Consider the following 13,589-nt stretch of genomic DNA (forward strand, 5'->3'; position numbering starts at 1 on the left):
TCTGATATCGTCTAATGCATAATAATATTCTACTTTACTCGAAGATATAACAAGAGTTATTATTCTATTTTCGCATATAATGCAGAAATAAGGTTAATTACGGTTCGCTATTGCAAATATCATTGTTCACGGTAGAAATAGAGGACAATCAAATTTTTGCATCTTTACTTGAGCTTTCACCTGTCACGAGGACGTGACTTCGTTGTGTCGCGGCGCGTCATTTGCACGAGCTTGATGGCTCAATAAGATAACTCGTTGGATAATACAATTTCGCCGGGCCGCTTTCAACGGGAAGAGCAAGCATAACAACGATAACTTCTCGGGACGACCGACTTCCGCGTCAATTCGTTACGTAAGCTGTAGCAATACAGGTACCATCGATTGTTTATGCCGCGGGACCGAGAGCCCATTTCCGGTTACCTGGCGGGATCATCATCATCGAAGCACGCCGTCGTGGCGTATCATTCATCGTGGCACGAATAGCGACTCGGCATATTCTGCGGGATCTATAATATCGGTGCGCTGCTCTCGACGAAGGAGGAATATCCCGCTGCAATTCGGATTAGCTTCGTGGCCGATTTCGCGGTGAATGCGCCATCAACCATCCGATTTCAAAGTAGGTATCTAATAAGCGCGGCAATATCTCGCTTCTGCTCGGCTTGCTCCGCTCCGGGGAAAACGCGGCACGAGCGACAATCGACCACCGAATAGAAAGTGCGAGTCGTGGCCAGGTTGATCTTGGTCATGCGGGACCAACAATAGGTTTCGCATCCCAAAGACGAAACGAGAAAACGGCATTAAATTCGTATAAACAATATTACACAGATAATAGAAAGTATATTTTCGAGAATCTTTTGTAATAATATTCTTATCACATATTTTTTATCATACTAGAACAATATAAGCGAGCGCCTTTTATTTTGTGTATGTGTGTGTATAATTACTTATACATATTAATTCTAGTTCCCCCTTTTTTTCAAAATCAGTTAAATTAACAAAAATTAAAAATTACACACACACTTAATATTAGAACTCTTAAATATGTCGCTCAGTCATGACAAGCTTTTATGGATATAAGGTAATGCACAGCGTAGCATCGAGATAACTAATCAGCATCGCGGAAAGAAGGTAACAATACTTGATAGTATCGATTTAACATTCCTTTTTAAGAATGGATATCTCGATGAGAGCTGCTTACGATATATTATTAAAATATTACAAAGTGTGAGTGTGTGTTATATAAAATATTATGAATTGCGCCATTTAGTTTTCATAAATGATAATAGATAAAAATGATAAAAAAATTGCGATATCTCTTGCAATATTGGTTTGAGCATAAAAATATTAAAAGTTTCTTTTCTATTTCGTGGGCTATTACCCAAAACTGAACTCTTAAATATGTCGCTCAGTCATAACAAGCTTTTATGGATATAAGGTAATGCACAGCGCAGCATCGAGATAACTAATCAGCATCGCGGAAAGAAGGTAACAATACTTGATAGTATCGATTTAACATTCCTTTTTAAGAATGGATATCTCGATGAGAGCTGCTTACGATATATTATTAAAATATTACAAAGTGTGAGTGTGTGTTATATAAAATATTATGAATTGCGCCATTTAGTTTTCATAAATGATAATAGATAAAAATGATAAAAAAATTGCGATATCTCTTGCAATATTGGTTTGAGCATAAAAATATTAAAAGTTTCTTTTCTATTTCGTGGGCTATTACCCAAAACTAAATAAAAAACCGGAAATGCGAAAAAATCTACCTCTCCCAATACTTGAATATATCTTTATACGACACATATGAAAAATTGTGATTTCCAAAACGCGGAGGTTCTAATATAATACCTATGTTTTTCTATAGTTTTAATAAAGGAGGGGACCCTCCCCCTAATTTAATACTGTGTTCTTTTAAATTTGAACGAGTTTTAATCATTAACAGCGTTAATTAATTCTTTCACATTCATATGATCATCCGATGATAGGTATATTGCCAGATTTTCGCAAAATGTCATACGAAAAACGGCGATGTCCTTTGCAATATTTGTTGGAGCGTAAAAATGTTCAAAGTTTCTCGTGGAATGCTATCCAGAACTCTAAATAAAAAGCCAAAATTGCAAAAAGATTCACTTTTAAAATATTTAAAATTAATTTAAAATATACTTGTATAAAGTTTAATATTTTTTATGTATATATATATAATATGTCATAGTACGTAAAATATGTCGGCAGCGAATTATTACACACAATAACATGGTATTTGGCCTTGGCGGTGTAAACATTGGCACGCTATTATTTATGTACCTCAACTCTGTTATCATTCGCGCGACAACACTCGAGCAGGAAAGTAGTTGTGTGAGACGCTCCATCGAATTCCTTTTCTAAACGCGATCGCGATTAATATCGGAATAGAAATCGCTATGATTATTACAATTAACGATTAATTTACTTTTAATAAACGACACGAAGCTATATTGCAAATATAAGTAATTGCAAATATAAATCTTTATCAAATTCTCAATCGCGATCATCCATTATTGTGAGTAAAAATTGAATTAATAGAGATAAAAATTGTAAATTTTGTTACCATCTTTCGATCATCGATCCTTACGGATAATAATTATTTATTTAATAATTCTTATAGTCAATTATATTTCGCTCGATAATTTTTTCTAAAATGCCAGCATAAAATAATTATTAATTAAACGATTGCTATATCATTCTTGTAACGATGCGCATGATTTTGGCCTTTTGTAAATGTCGAGCGCGAATCGTACTTTCCGTATTACTCTTTTATGATATAATAAAATGTATATCTCGTGTAATTGTTCCGCGATCGGAGTGCCGTGCAAAGTGTTCCGCGATCGTTGCGTATACGACTAACCATAATTAATGTGTTCGTGTTTTCGCGAGTGAGTGCCACTGAGTAAATGCCAGGAAGCAGCAGAGGTTGAACAAGAGAGAAAAAGAAAATCTGAAGCAGCATCGAGCGACGTACGGAGCAACGATATGCGGCAGGTAATTTATAAATTGATTATCATTTGTATTATTTTCAAGATAGACATATTGCTCGTTCTATTTTTTTCATTTTCTCGATAGTGCAATTCATTCGATATTATCGTGCTATTAATGTATGCATCACATTAATATCATGATATTAATGTGACGCATACATAAAATATTCCAAGTTTTATTTTAATCGTAGTGTGACAGGAAAATAATCTCTAAAATAATCTCTAAAATAATAAATTATCATGTTGTCGCGATCTTTACGGACAATAATTATTTTTTTAACAACACATAGAGTTAAATATATTTTGTCCACGATACTATATCATTTGATTTTTCGACGATCTAGATATAATTTTGATTAGAGAATGTGTTGTAAAACGGTCGACTTGCAAAATCGAATAATTAATATAACGATAAGCTCCGTGATAGATTAATCGTTTAATAAATAATTGATCTATAATTAAAAAATACTCATATAATTTAATATTTCGCATATATATTTTATAGTACGTAAAATATTTCGGCAGCGAATTAGGATAATACCTAACATGGTATCTGGCCTTCGCAGCGTAAACATTGACGCGCGTAAACATTGTTTAGGTATCACGGCCTCGTTATCATTCATACGGAGACACTTGAACAGAACTGTAGTGGGGCGAGACGCTCAAATTCCTTTCCTACGTATTATCATTTGCACGGTGATAGTGACGATACTCGAGCAGTAAAGTAGTAGTGCGAGACGTTCCGTCAAATTCCTTTCCTAAATGCGATCGCGACAAATATTGGAAAATAATTTGATATGAATAATTTGAATAATTTGATATGAATAATTAATTATCTTTTACAGAGCTTAAATAATACGCAATTATATCGCAACGATAAACCTCAACGTGCGTATTTCGCGTGATGTATCAAACGACGCGGCAGCGTCGCGACGCCAAGTACATATTTTTTTACCTTTGTAAAGCGTTTTTTAATGGTCATTTAATCAAGAGTCGAAGTGACGAATCAAAATTTGCTTATTCGCCGGCGATAAAAGGAGTGTGTATCTCCTTTTTCGATCTCTGTTTAGAGATCGATCCAGAAAGTAGCCAGGAGCAACGAAAGGTAGGTCCAACTGGCCCGAAGAATGGATATAGGCTACGGAAAATAGGCGGTTAATACTGGCCAAAATGCGTAGCGAGAGGTACATGAGGTACGATTAGGGTGCGCGATTAGGGCACGCGGTTAGGGCACGCGTTTTTTACCTTTGTAAAGCGTTTTTTAATGGTCATTTAATCAAGAGTCGAAGTGACGAATCAAAATTAAATTAAAAGTAAATTATTGTTTTGTCGCAATCTCTCTTTCTCTCTCTCTCTCTCTCTTTTTTTTTCTCTCTCTCTTTTTCTATAAGCAATAAATATTTCTTTAAATATATTTAAAGTTTAATTATATTTCGTCCGATCCTTTTTCGTTTGAATTTTCGACGATTTAAATATGATTCGGATTGAGAACGCACAATAAAATAGTCGAATCGCAGATCCGAGTAATTAACATAACGACAAGCTCCGTATATTAATATTGTATTAAATAAATGATCTATAATTTAAAATATTTGTATAATTTAATATTCCGCTATGTATATACGTCATAGTACATAAAATGTTTCGGCACCGAATTATCAATAACAATGGTATTCGATCTCGGCGGCGCAAACAATAACGCGCTAATGTTTACGTGCTTCAGCTTTGTTATTATTCGCACGACGACACTCGAGCAGTAAAGTAATAGTGCGAAACGCTTCGTATCTTGTCAAATTCCTTTTCTAAACGCGATCGCGACTACATCGACATATAATTGCCTTACAATTAACAATTAATTAGTTTTTGATGAACGATATAAAACTGTATCGCGACAATACTTTCAGTATCAAATTATTTGCATTATAAAATATTTATATAAATTTAATATATATATATTTGATAGTGATAGCATCAATTATCTATTTGTAAATTACTATAATTGTATTTTAATTCTAATTTAATATTGAAATTATAATGATATAAAATTATATTTATTGTAATTGTATGTAAATTAAACAAAATTTGTATTCTTTTGTAAATTACACGAAAAGTGATCCAAAAACACGTATAATGACAATATAAAGAAATTAGTTTAATTAACATATATGTATATATTTGTTTCTAAAGTCTGTATTGTAAAAATTTTCTGACACACATAAATTTAACCGTGTGTATTTTCATATTAAAGAGTCGTTGATAAAATCGGGAATTTTTATATATATTTTAAACTTTACACATTTTACAAATTTTACAAATATATATAATTCTTTGGTATTAAAAATATCGAATAAGAGTATGAAGATTCGATGTTAAACTAACGGTTAAATATTAGCTTCTCATTCGCAAAATTTAACGATTGCCCTCGATATTGCAGAATCGCGAGTAAATTAGTACTACAAAAATTTGTACAATACTTAATCTTGACATATGTTAAAGAGGATTTTAAAATTCAATAATTTTTAAACTACGTTTATAGTATATAGGAAAACATAGTATATAGGTAAGGTAGAAATGATATATATCAACAAAAAATATGACATATCTTTGATATATGACTTTAACATATGACTGTGACATATGACTTTGGCATATATTTAGAAGATGATAATGTTTTAAAGAATTTTGAAAAAAATTTGATTTACACTATCCTTTATTATTCATTAAAAAATTAATAAAGAATGTTGCGCTTATGCAAACAAGCGTGATAGTTTAATTCAATACAAAGTTTGTTTCAATACAAATTTGCATTAATTGCATGTTTACACATTAAAGTCGATGCATGGGCGTACATAAAAAGAGCTTCATTTTTTTCTGCACTTCAAACCCGAGTAAAACAAGAGCTTTGCCTTTTTGTTTTGCCCATGCAATCATCATCAATGACGATTTACGATTCTCGGCTTAGTTTTGTATATATGTATAGTTATATTTTCAATTTAAAATATCACAAAAACTATAAAAGAGCACCATCTAATTTCAGACGTAAATTAGTCAGAAATATACCATCTACAACGTACCTATATGTTGTCAAGATTAAGATGATCTGTGCAACTTTTTGTAAAAAATTACCAAGTATTTTTGCAAAATAAAGTACAAATCTTTTATATCCAATCAGTGTATCTCATCCGTTCATTATTATATATGTATGTATGCACGTATATTGTAGGTATATCGTCTTTTATATCGGCGTTTAAATAAAAAGATTTTTAAGCCGCGCGATATCAAAGACACGTCTACACTTCTCTTTAGTAATTTCTCTTAATATAAGATAAAATAGTTAAAACATATTTAGTATATCTGATCACAAATGATTCACACGGATATATTGGATGATTGCATAAGTTCGTGCCCGATTTTCATAGATGGCATTAAGTTACTGCATGGCGGAGTTCTATTGTTTTCGTGTGGTAATTGTTGCTTACACCGAATAGATGACGTTGTCTTATGTCAATTTAGCGTCAGACATTGTTCAGATAAGTCCATTTGTGCATAAGAGAAATCATTAAAAATGGAGAACGAAAAGGTGCATTTGCGGCATGTAATGTTATATGAATTTCGGAAAGGCGTGAGTGTTGGGATTGCACAAAAAAATATTCAAACCGTTTATTTGGACCGCGCTCCTGCTCTCCGAACAGTCAAAAAGTGGTTTGGCAGATTTCGAAATGGTGATTTCAACATGGAGGATCAACCCCGCTCTGGACGGCCTTCTGGCATTGATGATGACATTGTGCATGCCTTAGTGGAAAGAAACCCAAGGATTACAACTGAGGATATTGCTGAGAGGCTGAACATCGATAATTCAACCGCTTTTCGTCATTTAAAAAAGCTTGGATACGTTTCCAAGCTTGATACATGGGTGCCGCATCTCCTGACTGAAAGGAATAAGCTAAACCGTATGACTGTGGCTCTTTCTCTTCTCGAGCGTAACAAAAAAGAGCCTTTTTTAGATCGAATGGTAACAGGCGATGAAAAGTGGATTCTCTACAAAAACGTACAGCGAAAGAGGACATGGAAAACAGCAGCTGAAGGAGCAGAACCCGTAAGCAAAGGCTGGCTTGCATCCGATGAAGGTGTTGCTGTGTGTTTGGTGGGATCGCAAGGGAATTATTTACTTTGAGCTGCTCCGACGCGGCGAAACAATCACGGCGGACAAGTACTGTGAGCAACTAACTAGACTCGCTGCAGCTATTCGAGAAAAACGTCCGATTTTGGCCAATCGAAAAGGCGTCATCTTCCACCACGACAATGCTAGGCTACACGTCGCTCAACAGACGCTGCGAAAATTGCAGGAGTTGCAATGGGAAATTCTGCAGCACCTGCCATATTCTCCAGATATTGCGCCTTCAGATTTTTATCTGTTCCGGTCTTTGCAGAATAGTTTAAATGGCAAGAATCTCAATTCCGAGGAAGTTGTCGAAAACCACCTTACAAACTTTTTTCAAGAAAAACCAAGTTTTTTCTTCAAAAATGGAATCGACAAGCTTATAGATCGTTGGAAAACCATTGTAGAAAAGAATGGAGACTATATAATTGATTAATAAAAGTGTTATCTCTAAAATATAATCTATTGAAGTTTATATTTAAATCGGGCACGAACTTATGCAATCACCTGATATAATTCGGATTAAAATCGCGCAGTTAAATAATCGAATCGCAAAATCGAATAATTATAATTAACATAACGAAAGTTCTTCGTGATACATCAATCGTTTAATAAATATAATTAATCATAATTTAAAATATACTTTATACACTTTAATATTTCCGCGTATACATATATAATATGATAGTACGTAAAATATTTCGGTAACGACTTTTCAATAACATAGTGTTCGGACTTGGCGGCCCTATTGTTTACAAGTTTACATGTATGGTTTTCTTATCATTCGTACGGCCACACTCGAGCAATAACATAGTAGTACGAAACACTTTATATATTCTTAAATTCTATTCTTAAACGCGATTGCGACTAGTATCAGAATAGAAATTGCTATGATTATTACAATTAACAATTATTTTACTTTTAATAAACGAAACGAAATTATTGCAAAACCATTACGAATATATTGCGAATATAAGTAATTACAAATATAAATCTTTATTAAAGCGTGATCATCCATTATTGCGAGTAAAAATCGAATTAACAGAGATAAAAATTATAAATTTTATTACGATCCTTCGATCATCAATCTTTATGAATAATAATTATTTATTTAACAATTCTTATAGTCAAATATATTTCATCCGATAACTTTTTCTAAAATGCGAGCGCATAAAATAATTATTAATTAAACGATTGCTATATCATTCTTGTAACGATGCGCATGATTTTGGCCTTTTGTAAATGTCGAGCGCGAATCGTACTTTCCGTATTACTCTTTTATGATATAATAAAATGTATATCTCGTGTAATTGTTCCGCGATCGGAGTGCCGTGCAAAGTGTTCCGCGATCGTTGCGTATACGACTAACCATAATTAATGTGTTCGTGTTTTCGCGAGTGAGTGCCACTGAGTAAATGCCAGGAAGCAGCAGACGTTGAACAAGAGAGAAAAAGAAAATCTGAAGCAGCATCGAGCGACGTACGGAGCAACGATATGCGGCAGGTAATTTATAAATTGATTATCATTTGTATTATTTTCAAGATAGACATATTGCTCGTTCTATTTTTTTCATTTTCTCGATAGTGCAATTCATTCGATATTATCGTGCTATTAATGTATGCATCACATTAATATCATGATATTAATGTGACGCATACATAAAATATTCCAAGTTTTATTTTAATCGTAGTGTGACAGGAAAATAATCTCTAAAATAATCTCTAAAATAATAAATTATCATGTTGTCGCGATCTTTACGGACAATAATTATTTTTTTAACAACACATAGAGTTAAATATATTTTGTCCACGATACTATATCATTTGATTTTTCGACGATCTAGATATAATTTTGATTAGAGAATGTGTTGTAAAACGGTCGACTTGCAAAATCGAATAATTAATATAACGATAAGCTCCGTGATAGATTAATCGTTTAATAAATAATTGATCTATAATTAAAAAATACTCATATAATTTAATATTTCGCATATATATTTTATAGTACGTAAAATATTTCGGCAGCGAATTAGGATAATACCTAACATGGTATCTGGCCTTCGCAGCGTAAACATTGACGCGCGTAAACATTGTTTAGGTATCACGGCCTCGTTATCATTCATACGGAGACACTTGAACAGAACTGTAGTGGGGCGAGACGCTCAAATTCCTTTCCTACGTATTATCATTTGCACGGTGATAGTGACGATACTCGAGCAGTAAAGTAGTAGTGCGAGACGTTCCGTCAAATTCCTTTCCTAAATGCGATCGCGACAAATATTGGAAAATAATTTGATATGAATAATTTGAATAATTTGATATGAATAATTAATTATCTTTTACAGAGCTTAAATAATACGCAATTATATCGCAACGATAAACCTCAACGTGCGTATTTCGCGTGATGTATCAAACGACGCGGCAGCGTCGCGACGCCAAGTACATATTTTTTTACCTTTGTAAAGCGTTTTTTAATGGTCATTTAATCAAGAGTCGAAGTGACGAATCAAAATTAAATTAAAAGTAAATTATTGTTTTGTCGCAATCTCTCTTTCTCTCTCTCTCTCTCTTTTTTTTTCTCTCTCTCTTTTTCTATAAGCAATAAATATTTCTTTAAATATATTTAAAGTTTAATTATATTTCGTCCGATCCTTTTTCGTTTGAATTTTCGACGATTTAAATATGATTCGGATTGAGAACGCACAATAAAATAGTCGAATCGCAGATCCGAGTAATTAACATAACGACAAGCTCCGTATATTAATATTGTATTAAATAAATGATCTATAATTTAAAATATTTGTATAATTTAATATTCCGCTATGTATATACGTCATAGTACATAAAATGTTTTGGCACCGAATTATCAATAACAATGGTATTCGATCTCGGCGGCGCAAACAATAACGCGCTAATGTTTACGTGCTTCAGCTTTGTTATTATTCGCACGACGACACTCGAGCAGTAAAGTAATAGTGCGAAACGCTTCGTATCTTGTCAAATTCCTTTTCTAAACGCGATCGCGACTACATCGACATATAATTGCCTTACAATTAACAATTAATTAGTTTTTGATGAACGATATAAAACTGTATCGCGACAATAATAAAGTGCGTATCTCGTGTAATTGTATGTAAATTAAACAAAATTTGTATTCTTTTGTAAATTACACGAAAAGTGATCCAAAAACACGTATAATGACAATATAAAGAAATTAGTTTAATTAACATATATGTATATATTTGTTTCTAAAGTCTGTATTGTACCCGCAATCGGGAGTGCTGTGCAAAGTATTTCGTGATCGTTGCGTATACGATTAACAATTATTAATTGTGTTTTCGCGAATGAGTGTGAGCGCTACGATTAAACAGGAAAGGATGAATAAGAGAGAAAAGAAAGGTCTGAAAAAGCATAGGGCGATGTACGAAGTAACGGTATATGGTGAGCAATTTATTGTATATTTTTATTTACCCCATTTCTATTATTTTTAAAATATACACATTCCTCGTTCTTTTTTAATTTCTTTGATAGTGTGTTCCAATCTAAATTATCATATAATATGACTCATATATAAAATATTTCAAGATTTAATTAACATATATGTATATATTTGTTTCTAAAGTCTGTATTGTAAAAATTTTCTGACACACATAAATTTAACCGTGTGTATTTTCATATTAAAGAGTCGTTGATAAAATCGGGAATTTTTATATATATTTTAAACTTTACACATTTTACAAATTTTACAAATATATATAATTCTTTGGTATTAAAAATATCGAATAAGAGTATGAAGATTCGATGTTAAACTAACGGTTAAATATTAGCTTCTCATTCGCAAAATTTAACGATTGCCCTCGATATTGCAGAATCGCGAGTAAATTAGTACGAATTTTATGATTTATTTTCAATTAATTGATGTATTTACAAATTCCATATCGCAATCAAATGTCGTAAAATTAATTAATAAATTACACTGCGAAAACACCATACTTTTTCCGCGTTTTTTCCGTGTTTTTTCCGTTCTTTCCGTTCTTTCCGTTCTTTTCGTTCTTTCTGTTCTTGAACGCGATTGCTGTCCCTCTCGTCAGGTGAACGTTAATAAAGTTGTTTGGTTCGTACCGGCAAGTAGTCGAAACGACCTTTATCGTGGAGAATTATTTCTTGTTGGTTTTTGTAAGATCCATTCGCGACGTCTAGTTCGGTGCTTTGTTGAAACTGAGAGATTTTCATTGCAGGATTGGAATTAATCTTAGGTTTTCCTGGCAATTCCTGAAAGTAATGGTTTCGGTAATAACATAACGACGAGCGCAACACGCCTCTTTAAAATCGGATAAAGAAATTAATTTAAACAGTATATATTTGTATTAGAAGAAAAATATATTTTCTTTTCTTCATTAAAAGTGTTCTTCTATCATTATTAGTATTAATATTATTATTGTTTTTACGAAAAAGAAAGATTTAACCTTTTTTAGGCACTAAAAAGAGAAGCTATTTCTAGGCACTTGGGATATTAACATAAGTTTTTGGTTTCTTTTAAGAAACTATTTGCAGATATTGGACATTCCGCCACTCTAGAACATCAGTCCTGGATTAGTGCTTTTAAATACATGTATTATTCTATATGTATAACAAAATACATGCACAAATCAGTATACTATCTCAAAAAATTTTCATACTTTTTGCTTCCTCATAGAGGAAGCTTTGTTTTTGAATATTATATTATATACGAAATTATATATATATGAATATAACGTAAAATGTGCGGATATTTAAAAACTTCAAGACAAATCGAATGGGTACCCCGATATCAGAAAAAGATCAATTAATTGAAAAAGACAAATTAATTTATTTAAACGCTATAAAAAATAGCTTAAAATTAATTACTTGAGATTATGTCGATTTATTTTATCTTGCAAAGTATTTGAATTTTTAATTTTGCTGTTATTGGGTTCGATCCGTCTCGAACAGTTGGTACCCGAGAATTATTTTTACTCGCACATTTAACACTAGTTATAATAACGATGCATCTATTTTATTATCCATAAGTATAATTGTTCGTAACCACATTTTCATAAAATTTGTTATATCCATTTATTTTTTAATAAAGAGATATATTTCTTAATAATGGAAGAACATGTTTTCTCGCGCAATTTTCAATCTCGCGAAATGAAGATAAATTGTAACTGTCGTTGATTCATTACCGAAATCATTGCTATCGGGAGCAGTCCGGAAGATCCGGGATTCGTTCCCTCCTGCAGCGGCTCTAACGTTCAACGGATCACTTAACTTTTCATTGGGGATCGATCTTGCAGAAACTGATGTAGAAACAAGACGTTGGTCATTCTCCACCTTTAAAATCGTTCTTCTCTCTATCGGATTTTAACCAGCGTGTCACTCGGCGGAGGGAGGGCCTTGTTAAAATCGTTGGGTCTGTTATTCTCTATAAAACGTGGCAATAACGCGATTTTTTGTAACGATATTTTAAGGTTTATAAGACGCATTTTGTCCTGTTAAAACAGTCATCCGCGAGATAGAATATATATCTTATTTTAGTTGATCGTGACATTCGTATAAAATGGCGTATTGGAAAATTAATCGGGCGATGAATGCTATATTACTGATCTCGAATGTCTGTCGAAATATTTTTGTATATAAAAATAATAGTGATTATATCGCGCGCGCATACGTGTGTGTGGGTTTCGATTATTATAGAAATTACGTGTATCGCAATCGAATATTACGAATATCGTCGGTTTATTTAGTTGTTTATCGCGTTTGCTCGCAAATTTTAAATCACAATTTATCTTATAATTTAATCGTTGATTTCCATCGAAGTTTTGTCTATATTTTTGCATTTTGAATATTTTCTTTGAAAGTCTACGCAAAATGTGCCAGTAGTATAAGTACTTTTTTCTACAATTAAAGACGATTGATAATTTTATTAATGACTCTTTTGGTCGCGAGTCTTTACATTATATAAAACTTATTAAGCTTTATAATTTTATGTCGATTATTAATAATAAATATCGCGTAATTAATCGTCGCTAAAAAGTCTTGTCTAGTCTAAAAATTTCTAATAAATTTTTTATTATACGCATATTTTGGACATTTTCGTGTAATGTAATAAATTATTGTATTGCCATGTAATAAATTATTTTGTATTAAATTCTAGATTATATTTTGTATTATATTTTGTATATTAAATTTATTGTATTATTTTGTTTATATTATAATATAAGAATAAAAATAAAATAAACCCTAACCTTGTGAAATGAAAAAGAGGAAAAAGCCTATCCTCACTTGAGAAATGAAAAAGAGGAAAAAGCCTATCCTCACATATTTTTCCTCCTCGATGGTATCTCCACCTTAACGAAGGCATTTGCCGGGTGAGGAGGTTTGAGTACT

The sequence above is a fragment of the Formica exsecta genome, unplaced genomic scaffold, assembly GCF_003651465.1.
Source record: "Formica exsecta isolate Colony F162 unplaced genomic scaffold, ASM365146v1 scaffold451, whole genome shotgun sequence".
Taxonomy (NCBI): Eukaryota; Metazoa; Arthropoda; class Insecta; order Hymenoptera; family Formicidae; genus Formica; species Formica exsecta.